General features: G+C 43.0%; 1 protein-coding gene across 3 annotated transcripts in view; it reads right to left on the bottom strand.

Annotated features, from left to right (window-relative positions):
- Positions 1-10,000, bottom strand: part of LOC133665175 (zinc finger SWIM domain-containing protein 5-like) — a 194,542-nt gene that overhangs the window by 157,247 nt on the left and 27,295 nt on the right. The gene's annotated exons all lie outside the window — the stretch shown is intronic.

Raw genomic sequence — 10,000 nt, 5'->3', positions numbered from 1 at the left:
TTATGTGTAAATGTTCATGAGTTGTTCATTCTTTTTATTATTAATTAATTCCACAATGTATACATCTGCAGTCTAAAGTCTGGTGCGGCTAATATACGGAAAATAAAATGTTCTTTGTAGTCCGAAAGATAACGTTAACCAGCAATAATTCTCTCACAAACCAGTTATGAGCCCATGAAGCAGACAACCTAGTCTTGGCCTTTCACCAAGACACTTGGTGAGATAGAGACCAATGTCAAAATAATCATTTAAGAACGGAAAGAAAACAAAACAACCTTGCTCTGGAGCTCTGTGAAAGATCGTACGCTTGTTGCGTACGAATGAAATGGAGAGATCAGTCTGGAATTATACAAGATGAGCTTTTAAAAAATTCAAGAGGACCTGGACCCAAAGTGAACATAGGTAATACACTTTGCTGTAATTGACTGAGATCCCGGAGGGCACATGACAGAGGCCTGTTTCAAGTTAGTCAACGTACACCTCAGACTCAGAGAAGGCTTGGAGGACCATGATGTCTGATGACACCAAAAACAGAGCTCTTCGGCATCAACTCAATTTCACATGTAGAATCTTGAATACTATTGATGGGTGGTGGAATGAGTCTTCCTGCATGACATAACCCCAACACATTCCATTGTGCTCAAGAAGAAGCAGGGTAAGAGTCCAGGAGACTGGCTAGGCCTAATCTCACAGTCAATCTCTGTCAGGAGCAGGAACTTTGAGTTGCCAAGCGACAACCATGAAACCTGTAGGATTTAGAGAGCATCTGTAAAATTAAATTAAAGCAATAAAGAAAACCAACGTCGGCGAGATGTGTGCAACCCTGGTCACCCATCACAGGAAACATCCGAAGTCCGTGTACGCCAACAAGGACTTTGTGACTCCGTGTGAGGAGACCAATGTTAGTCTTAAGCCTAAGGTTATGACTACACTAAGTCGGATAACCCCTGAAACGAATAATTATTCATCCTAAGCATCGTGTCAACCACACTAAACCATCGTTTAAGGTAACCCTCCTTGGATAATTTTTTACACGGGTAAGTGCGCCGTGTATTTCTTGAATCTCCAGCTCTTAGCTTTGCATGGACTCCTTGATCGTTTACAAACTGAGTTCGGAGAGGAAGTGAAGTCAGAAAGGCCGTGCCCCACACAGGAAGTGACGTCAGAAAGAACGCGCCACAGCCGGCTTCATAACAAATATAGAGGCGAGTCATCCAGACATGCCTGTGTTTCTCCTTCTACGTGTACAGAAATCACACATGAATACCATAAGAGAAAGCCATTGCAGCTATCTGGGATACAACACTTCTCAGACGGCAAGAGAACTTTCCAATGTCCGGGTCAGCTGGGGTTCTACTAAGCGAAAAACTTTGTCCATTTGTCGAAGGAAAGTCAACGAGAATGCGGGCTCCCGTGGACGTGATTAAAAAAAAGACTATCAGTTATTGTCCGCCATGTATGTCGCGGACTCAACGTCTAGGTCCAGAGTGGATAAAGTCACCAAAAAGGAATGGACAGTGAAGGTGAAGGCAAAAGAGTGAGGAGTGTCCTGACCAGGGGCCGTACTTATCAAGCTTCTTAGAATTACTCCTAAGAAGTCTGCTAAGAGTTGACTTAAGAGTAAATAAATTCTTCGCTGAAAGATGCACTTAAAAGTTAGTTATCAAGCGTCTTACTCACACTTTCAGCGAAGTGTAGGACTGAATCTTAAGTGTCACACTCAGAGCTGAATTACGACATTACTATGTGCCGTAAACGCAATTTTAGGTGACGTCATTTCTGTGTCCATAGAAATGACCAATCACGGAAGGGAATCCGTTGTCTAAGAATAAAGAAATATCTTGGAAATATTGAAGTGGACAATGGGAGTGTATATTTTGACAATAAACTACAAAATAATACAAAACAAACTAGTCCCCGCCGGCACTCACGCTACCGCTCCCTCTCTTCTCTCGCCCACACACTCACTGACGTCACTCACCTCACGGCCACACACATACGCTACTGTCATAACATTTTCTTTCCAATTCATTAATTAGGCAACTAATTTGAAACTGGTGTGGGTGGCTCTATATATACTAGCCCACTGCAGACACATGCAGAAATCAACAAGGAATCGAAAAGTATTAAATCTGTGACAAAAATAATACCCGCTCTGTCTAAACGATACCGTTTGATCAGCTGCTCGTCATAAAAAAAAAACCCACATTGTTCCGTTCCCTGAACGTTCGCGCACGTCTCTCTCGCCTCAGTGCCACCCCCTGCTGGCAACTCCTAACCACTTAAGACACCTCTGAAGGTCTCTTAAATATCGTGGAGAGTAGGAGTGATTCTTAGACTTAAGAACGTTGATAAAAAGCTTTTATTCTTAAGTTTGAGAGTAGGACTAAATTTCGCAAATTCTCAGGACTTAAGTGTAAAATGGCACTCTAAGAAGCTTGATAAGTACGGCCCCAGATATCTAGATCCCTAGATTGATTGTTGTCAAATGTTCTTTATCACATTGTTTACTTTCACATGTCCATTAAAGGTGTGATTCACTACAATAGGGCCCCACGTTGCGCTGGCGGACGGAGGGAGGGAGGGGGTCTTAAACGACCATTGTGTGTGGACAAGGATAAGGTCAGGTGGGATTTACCCTGGATAACCTTAGCCGGCTTAGTGTAGAGGGGGCCTAAAGCAATGTTTACACCAAACGCTTTTGTGTGCCACCAAAATTGGCACTCCTACTTTTGTTTCAGCTTATGCGGGAGGGTAATTTAACAAAAACAAACTATGCTTGGTAGAACTTGGCTCCGTAACAGACATTTGCCACCTGGCAATGTGAAAGAAGAGCTATTTGATCCTTTTAGAAGCACTTGAAAGCACCTCTTACTGACTAATGTTGAATTCAGTTGAAGTCTTGCTATTTTACTCGGTCAGAGTCACCGTTTCTTCCAAAGGCACCAGGGACCTAACACACCTTTACGTACCATTCTAGAGACAGAAACACGGAAGGGACATTGCTCATTGCAAGCCCACTTCTCTGTGAACGAGGGGTTTTTCTACAGCTGGGTAACAAAGCATGACCCAATAATCCTACAGCGTGACTCAAGGCTAAGGAACCCCCCTTAACCTCCCCTTGTATCCCTTCCTCCCACTCTCTGAGAGGACTTTGTCATATAGTCTGGAATGGACGCTTCTGGTCATACATGTGGCGTGTCGGGGGGGGGGAGTGCTAGCTTTGATTGTTCTAATTATGACTGGGAGCTAAGAGTAGATTATGAACACATGGGTTGATGAGTTCTTGATGACCTCACTTCCCTCCTATCTGGGAGTATTAGTGTTGACTGAGGCTGGCAGACAACGGACTTTGCTTGCAATGTGTGTGTAGTGTGTGTGTGTGTGTGTGTGTGTGTGTGTGTGTGTGAGAGGAGTGTACACAGTTGAAAGTCCTGAACCAGCCAGCCGCACGTTCAAATATTGTTCAGATTGTTGCATTGAGGACGGTCCTTTCCTAGAAAAAATCAGGCCATTTTCAGCTTGTGTTCAAAGTGAAACATGATGCAAATTATTAAACGGGCTAGGATACATCGCTAGTTTATAGCCACATTGGAGGAATCGGTTATATAATAGCCAAATACTGACTAATACTAAACAATTGTGTTTCTCATTCCCATATTATAACAGGGATTTCATCATTTTGTATGTATTTTTTCCAATATTGTCATCTTCCTTACACGTAGTCCTTATCTGGTGTCAAATTTACCCTGTGCAAAAACATCCTGGTAGGTAGGACTTTATTGTCATTGCACAAGTACAACGGAGCTTTGTTTTCAGCACAAACCCGTTCAAGGTGAGACAAACAAACAGTGTACAGGGTTACAGAACAGGAACGCTGATGGGTCGCCCCGTAAAAAAGACGGGAAAAAGGTCAACGCCGGGGGAGGATGAGTAAAAAAATACAATCTAGACTGGGCTCCGAAGGGGGCCCAGTCTGGAGTGGGGAAAAAACCCTCCATAGCAAAGCACTTATACATATTACAACGTACATCTCGAGACGTGCAACAGAGGGGAGGGGGTGGGGGCTACGGTGGCGGGCTGCAGCTCTTCAGGCACTGCCCAGCCGTCCAACACTCCTAAGGGATTCGCATTGGATGGGGGGGTGGGGTATGTGTGCGTGGCGTATATTTCAAACCACCAAATTCCCATTAATAGATAAAGAATAGATCACACACTACTTCAGGATTTGTTAAAGGGACTGTTCTCAAGCTGTCGTACTTAATGATTCAAACTGCTGCACAAGCGGAGTGTCGCTAGCTAATGATAGCAATTTGGCTAGCTAACATAGTTTGTCACTAAATCGTAACAACATGGCTGCAAATTGTTTATGTGCGCGTGTTATCTGCGTGTGAGCGAAACAAATATTTATGTTTTCTTAACCACAAATGCTAACATAAATATGTGGGATCTGAGCCTGGGATCTGAGCCGAGGATGTCGTTGTGGCTTGTGCAGCCCTTTGAGACACTCGTGATTTAGGCCTATATAAGTAAACATTGATTGATTGATTGATTGATAACATTAGCTAGCCGTTTTGGTCGAAAAACTCGTATTTTTGGAGGTGGGGTGGCTTTTATTTTGCCGCGGCGTCAATTCTATGCAGGGGAAACCCAGTCATATTAAGCATGTATACATTGCTAATATTCAAAACACAGGAAGTGAGCACATTTTTCAAACGGATTTGTTCATGGAAACATTCCAACACACGAGGAAGTGAATGAATAATCAAATTGTTCAGGCGTGGGGAAGTGGTAGGGTTAAATTATCTCCGCTGCTTCGTATTCCTTAACAGTGTTTTTTAACCTTTTTTGAGCCAAAGCACATTTTTTTCCTTAAAAAAAAAAATACGGAGGCACACCACCAGCAGAAAAGGTTAAAAAATGAAACTCCACCAGGTTGTCGTGCCTTGTTTTTAGTTTGCTATTATTTCCTGTGTGTAGTGCTTTAGTTCCTGTCTTGCGCTGTTATTTTGGTGACCCTTCCTGTTTTGTTGGTGTTCTCCTGTAGCAGCGTCACGCCTTCCTTTGAGCGCTATTGCCCGCACCTGCTTTGTTTTCGCACTCAAGACTATGTAAGTTGTGCGTACGCTATCCTTCTTCGTGGGGACATTGTTGATCGTCACGTCATGTACGGGATGTGCTTTGTGGACGCCGTCTTTGCTCCGCACGCTGTAAGTTTTTGCTGTCGTCCAGCATTCTGTTTTTGTTGACTTTGTAAGCCAGTTCAGTTTTACTTTTGTTTTACGTAGCCATCCCTATGCTTCAGTGCCTTTTCCTAGCGGGACTTGCCTTTTGTTCATTTTTGGTTTAAGCGTCGCATACCTTTTTTACCTGCACTCTGTCTCCCGCTGTGCTCTGCATATTGGGATCACGACAAACCATCCTCGACGCGTTCCGACTTCTAAAAAGCAATGAACTACCTAAGGAGTCATGTATGTGTGTGAAAAGGCTGTTAGCATATGGGCTAACATAAATTAGCAGTGTAAAGAGACCATTGATTCCACTTGCTGCTATTTTGCCAGCAGAAATGCGACAGGAACTGGTTCCCTGGGCCACAAACTGAGGAGCAAGGCAAAATCTTATCTGGATGTCACACAACTATTTAACCGGTCTCGTGTTTTGTTGACAGAGAGACAAAACCGTGCGTCTGCCCGCTGTGACCGACCTTGGGGGCGATGACAATCTGCGGAGAGGCAGGTGAGACCGGAGGTGTTTGCTTTTCAGTACAGGGGTGTTTTTGTCCGTTAAATTGTCAACCGCAGTCTATACCCAAAGGGAAGTCACTTTTTTTTAAACAAATACAAAGATATATAGATATCAGTTATGCGCCGCATGTTTTGTAGCAACATGCTAAATGTGCACGGTTGTGTTTATGGTAGTTAAAACCTCCTCGCCAACAATCTTTGCATCTGGTGCCCTATTACAGGCAATCATCAAGCAGCGGCAATGATCCTGGCATTACCAGTTGAATGACGATGCCGCTGTAGGAGCACATGCTCGCAGAACGGACCCAGCCAGAAGCTACTAAACAAGGCTTCAAGTGAATCTCACATTTCACACAGTAATGGAGCGAAAACAACGGCCATTTAAAAAATGTTGTGTGCGGCTATAGTGTGTATAGTAGTATTTTCCGGACTATAGAGCGCACCGGAATATAAGCCGCACCCACAAAATTTTAGAAGAACAAAATATGTTTCCATATATTAGCCACAGACATATACGTTTTTTTACAAATGTTTTTATTTACTAAATCTTTATTTACATGCCTTAACTGTTTCCAAACGGTGTCTGCAACATGGCAGTAAAACGGATGATAGGACAAAACTGAAGTCATGGTCATGGACCCGCTAGCTGCGCAAGCTAGCTCTCCAACCAGCTAAACAGACTCAATAACTCCACTGTGACGTTTTGGTGAATTTACTGAGGAATTTGTGAAACAGAAACCATACCAAAAGAATGCCGTTGTAAGTTAATATTACTAACACAGACACATGTAAATGTGTTAGCATACTAGCTAATGCTAACAACGCTAGCTTCATAACATTACAATAGCACGCACAAACATGCATGAAAACACTCCTACAGACACCACACATGGGACGGTGTAGTAAGTACGAATTGTTTTAGTTATATTGTAAAACTTACAAACTAAATGACAAATCATTTCGAGCAAAAACGCTACGAGCGCTTATGTCCGGGTAAGGCATCAAAACAGGAAGTACTTTTTTAACCCACAAAAACCCTGCAGTGAGCGAACTCATCCAATAGATGACGCCCTGGCACAAACAATACCACAACATTTCAGTCCTCTGCTTGGGTTTAATGCAAACGACTGAACACAAAACATGGGCGTTAGCGGGGGGGAAAAATGCGTAAATAAGCCGCTCCCTCTTATAAACCTGAAGAGTCAGGTGAAGGTGTCAAGAAAAGCACTTATCAACCAATTGAATGCAAGCAAATGCATTTGGACTGGCAAAACAGTTATTGTCCGCCACGTATGTCATGGACTCAACGTCTAGGTCAGTGGTTCTTAACCTTGTTGGAGGTACCAAACCCCACCAGTTTCATATGCGCATTCACCGAACCCTTCTTTAGTGAAAAATATATATATATTTTTTTAAATTCAAGACAAAGGTGCACAAAATGAACCATGCGCAAACATCACCTTGTTCAAAGAACAAAACCAACACAGTGCATGAACTCAAAACAAATGACACACCTGCAAATCAGTCTGACTTCTGCTGTTGCCGCACCCGTAATACGCCGATAGGGAGAAGTTTTTATTTACACGATGAGTCGGATGTGTCTCGCCCTCTGCGGCGGAGGGTCTGCCGAACCCCTGAGGCCAACTCACCGAACCCCTAGGGTTCGATCGAACCCAAGTTAAGAACCACTGGTCTAAGTCCAGAGTACATAAAGTCACCAAAAAGGAATGGAAAATGAAAGTGAAGGTAAAAGAGTGAGGAGTGTCCTGACCAGATATCTAGATCCCTAGATTGATTGATGTAAAATGTTCTTTATCACATTGTTTACGTGTCTAAAAGATGTGATTAATTTATGATGTCTCAGGTGTGATTCACTACAATAGCACACTGGATTCCAGTTAACTGAAATAGCACAACACTGGATATTGTTCAGATAAGTTACATTTAAGAACTTAGACACAAAGCAACACTGGAGAGGTCGGGGGGAGGTCTTAAACGACCATTGTGTGTGTGTGGACACGGATATGGTTAGGTGGGATTTACCCTGGATAACCTTAGCCGACATAGTGTAGAAGGGGCCTTAGATCGGTCAGGGTTGTTCCGATACCAATATTTTGTATTGTATTTCGATACTTTTCTAAATAAAGGGGACCACAAACAACATTTTTTGAACAAAAAAATCTTAGGGTACTTTAAACATATGTTTATTATTGTAATTTAGTCCTTAAACAAAATAGTGAACATACTAGACAACTTGTCTTTTAGTAGTAAGTAAACAAACAAAGACTCCTAATTAACATATTGTGTCATTTATAGACCTATTATTTTGTACACATTATGAGGAACAATATAACTCAAACTATTCTTACTTACTAAACCGTCCCATGTGTGACATCTACAGGAGTGTTTGGGTCCATGACCATGACTTCTGTTTTGTTCAATCAGCCGTTTTACTGCCGCGAGGAATTCAGGAACCTTAAACGATAGTTTAGTTTGGCTGAAACGGGGCTTAGGCTAAGTCATTATTCGTGTAAGGCGGGGGTCGGCAACCCGCGGCTCTAGAGCCGCATGCGGCTCTTTAGCGCCGCCCTAGTGGCTCTCTGGAGATTTTTCAAAAATGTATGAAGAATGGAAAAAGATGAGGGGGGAAAAAAATCAATTTTTTTGTTTTAGTATGGTTTCTGTAGGAGGACAAACATGACACAAACCTCCATAATTGTTATAAATCACACTGTTTATATTAAATATGCTTCACTGATTCAAGTATTTGGCGAGCGCCCTTTTGTCCTACTTATTTTGGCGGTCCTTGAACTCACCGTATAGTCTGTTCACATGCATAACTTTCTCCGACTTTCTAGGACGTGTTTTATGCCACTTCTTTTTCTGTCTCATTTTGTCCACCACACTTTTAACGTTGTGCGTGAGTGCACAAAGGTGAGTTTTGTTGATGTTATTGACTTGTGTGGAGTGCTAATCAGACATATTTGGTCACTGCATGACTGCAAGCTAATCGATGCTAACATGCTATTTAGGCTAGCTATATGTACATATTGCATCATTATGCCTCATTTGTAGCTATATTTGAGCTAATTTAGTTTTTTTCTTTAAGTCCTCTTAATTAAATTTACATCTCATGACACATGTAATATGGCTTTTAATTTTTTGCGGCTCCAGACAGATTTGTTTTTGTTTTTTTGGTCCAATATGGCTCTTTCAACATTTTGGGTTGCCGACCCCTGGTGTAAGGGGTTATCCGGCTTAGTGTAGACACGGCCTTATTGTAACGCCAGCCATCAATCAGCAATGCATGCTGGGACGGTTTCTTGTCCTAACACACCTCATACTCAGAACACAACCACCAGCAGCAATGCATTCTGGGCAACACTTGTGTGTGTTAATTCTACATTTGAAGAGTCAGGTGTCAAGAAAAGCACTTTTCAACCAATTGAATGGAATCATTTGGATGTTGTGCATGTAAACAGACTAGTGGGGAGGGGAAGCCCAATAACATTCCTCTTTTTCTTTACCATTCATGCGTTCAATCCCATCAGATGTGCTCATGTAGAAGCTGGAGTTGCGAGGGGGGCCATGACGCTAATGGAAGGAGATTTGCAGAATGGCCCTTTGTTTGAAAACATCCTCTCTGCAGAGCTGGAAATGTGAAACGATTATCGATCATCTCAACCGGGAGCCTTTAGTGCGGAATGCGTCTGGGCCAACGCATGGATTTAAACGTTGGGTGGAAGTACCCTGGCGGCTTGGGTCTACTCGCCGCCAGAAGGTGTTTTCCACGTCGGTGTCGTCCGCGTCTCTTTGTCCGCAGCGAGTAAACACAACTACGTGGGGGATTTTTTTTAAGGGGGGGGATTAACGTTGGATTAATCATTATAAAAGACCCAATAACAGCCTTTGTTCCTAGGCTAATCCATAGTTGAGAACTCTATCCAGTACGTATCAGCGACTGTCAGCGCCTCCTCCCCGCCTCTCCCTGCTCCGTCTCCGGGATCGGAGGCTCCAGTCAGCCCCGGTCAAAAAAAAAAAAAAAAAAGTGTACAATCGCATATTCCTAAATGTTTCTGGTTGTTTTAAATTACAAGCAAACGTCTGAAGTTTCGTTGCGATTCAAAAGGTACATATAGGCGACTGTCAGCGCCTCCTCCCGGCCTCTCCCTGCTCGTCTCCGGGGTCGGAAGCTCCAGTCAGCCCCGGTCGTCGACGCGTCATCCCCGTCAAACAAAAAAAAAAAAGTGTCCACT

This window comes from Entelurus aequoreus, linkage group LG14 (genome assembly GCF_033978785.1).
Source record: "Entelurus aequoreus isolate RoL-2023_Sb linkage group LG14, RoL_Eaeq_v1.1, whole genome shotgun sequence".
Classification (NCBI taxonomy): Eukaryota; Metazoa; Chordata; class Actinopteri; order Syngnathiformes; family Syngnathidae; genus Entelurus; species Entelurus aequoreus.
This window is presented reverse-complemented; position numbering and strand designations above follow the sequence as displayed.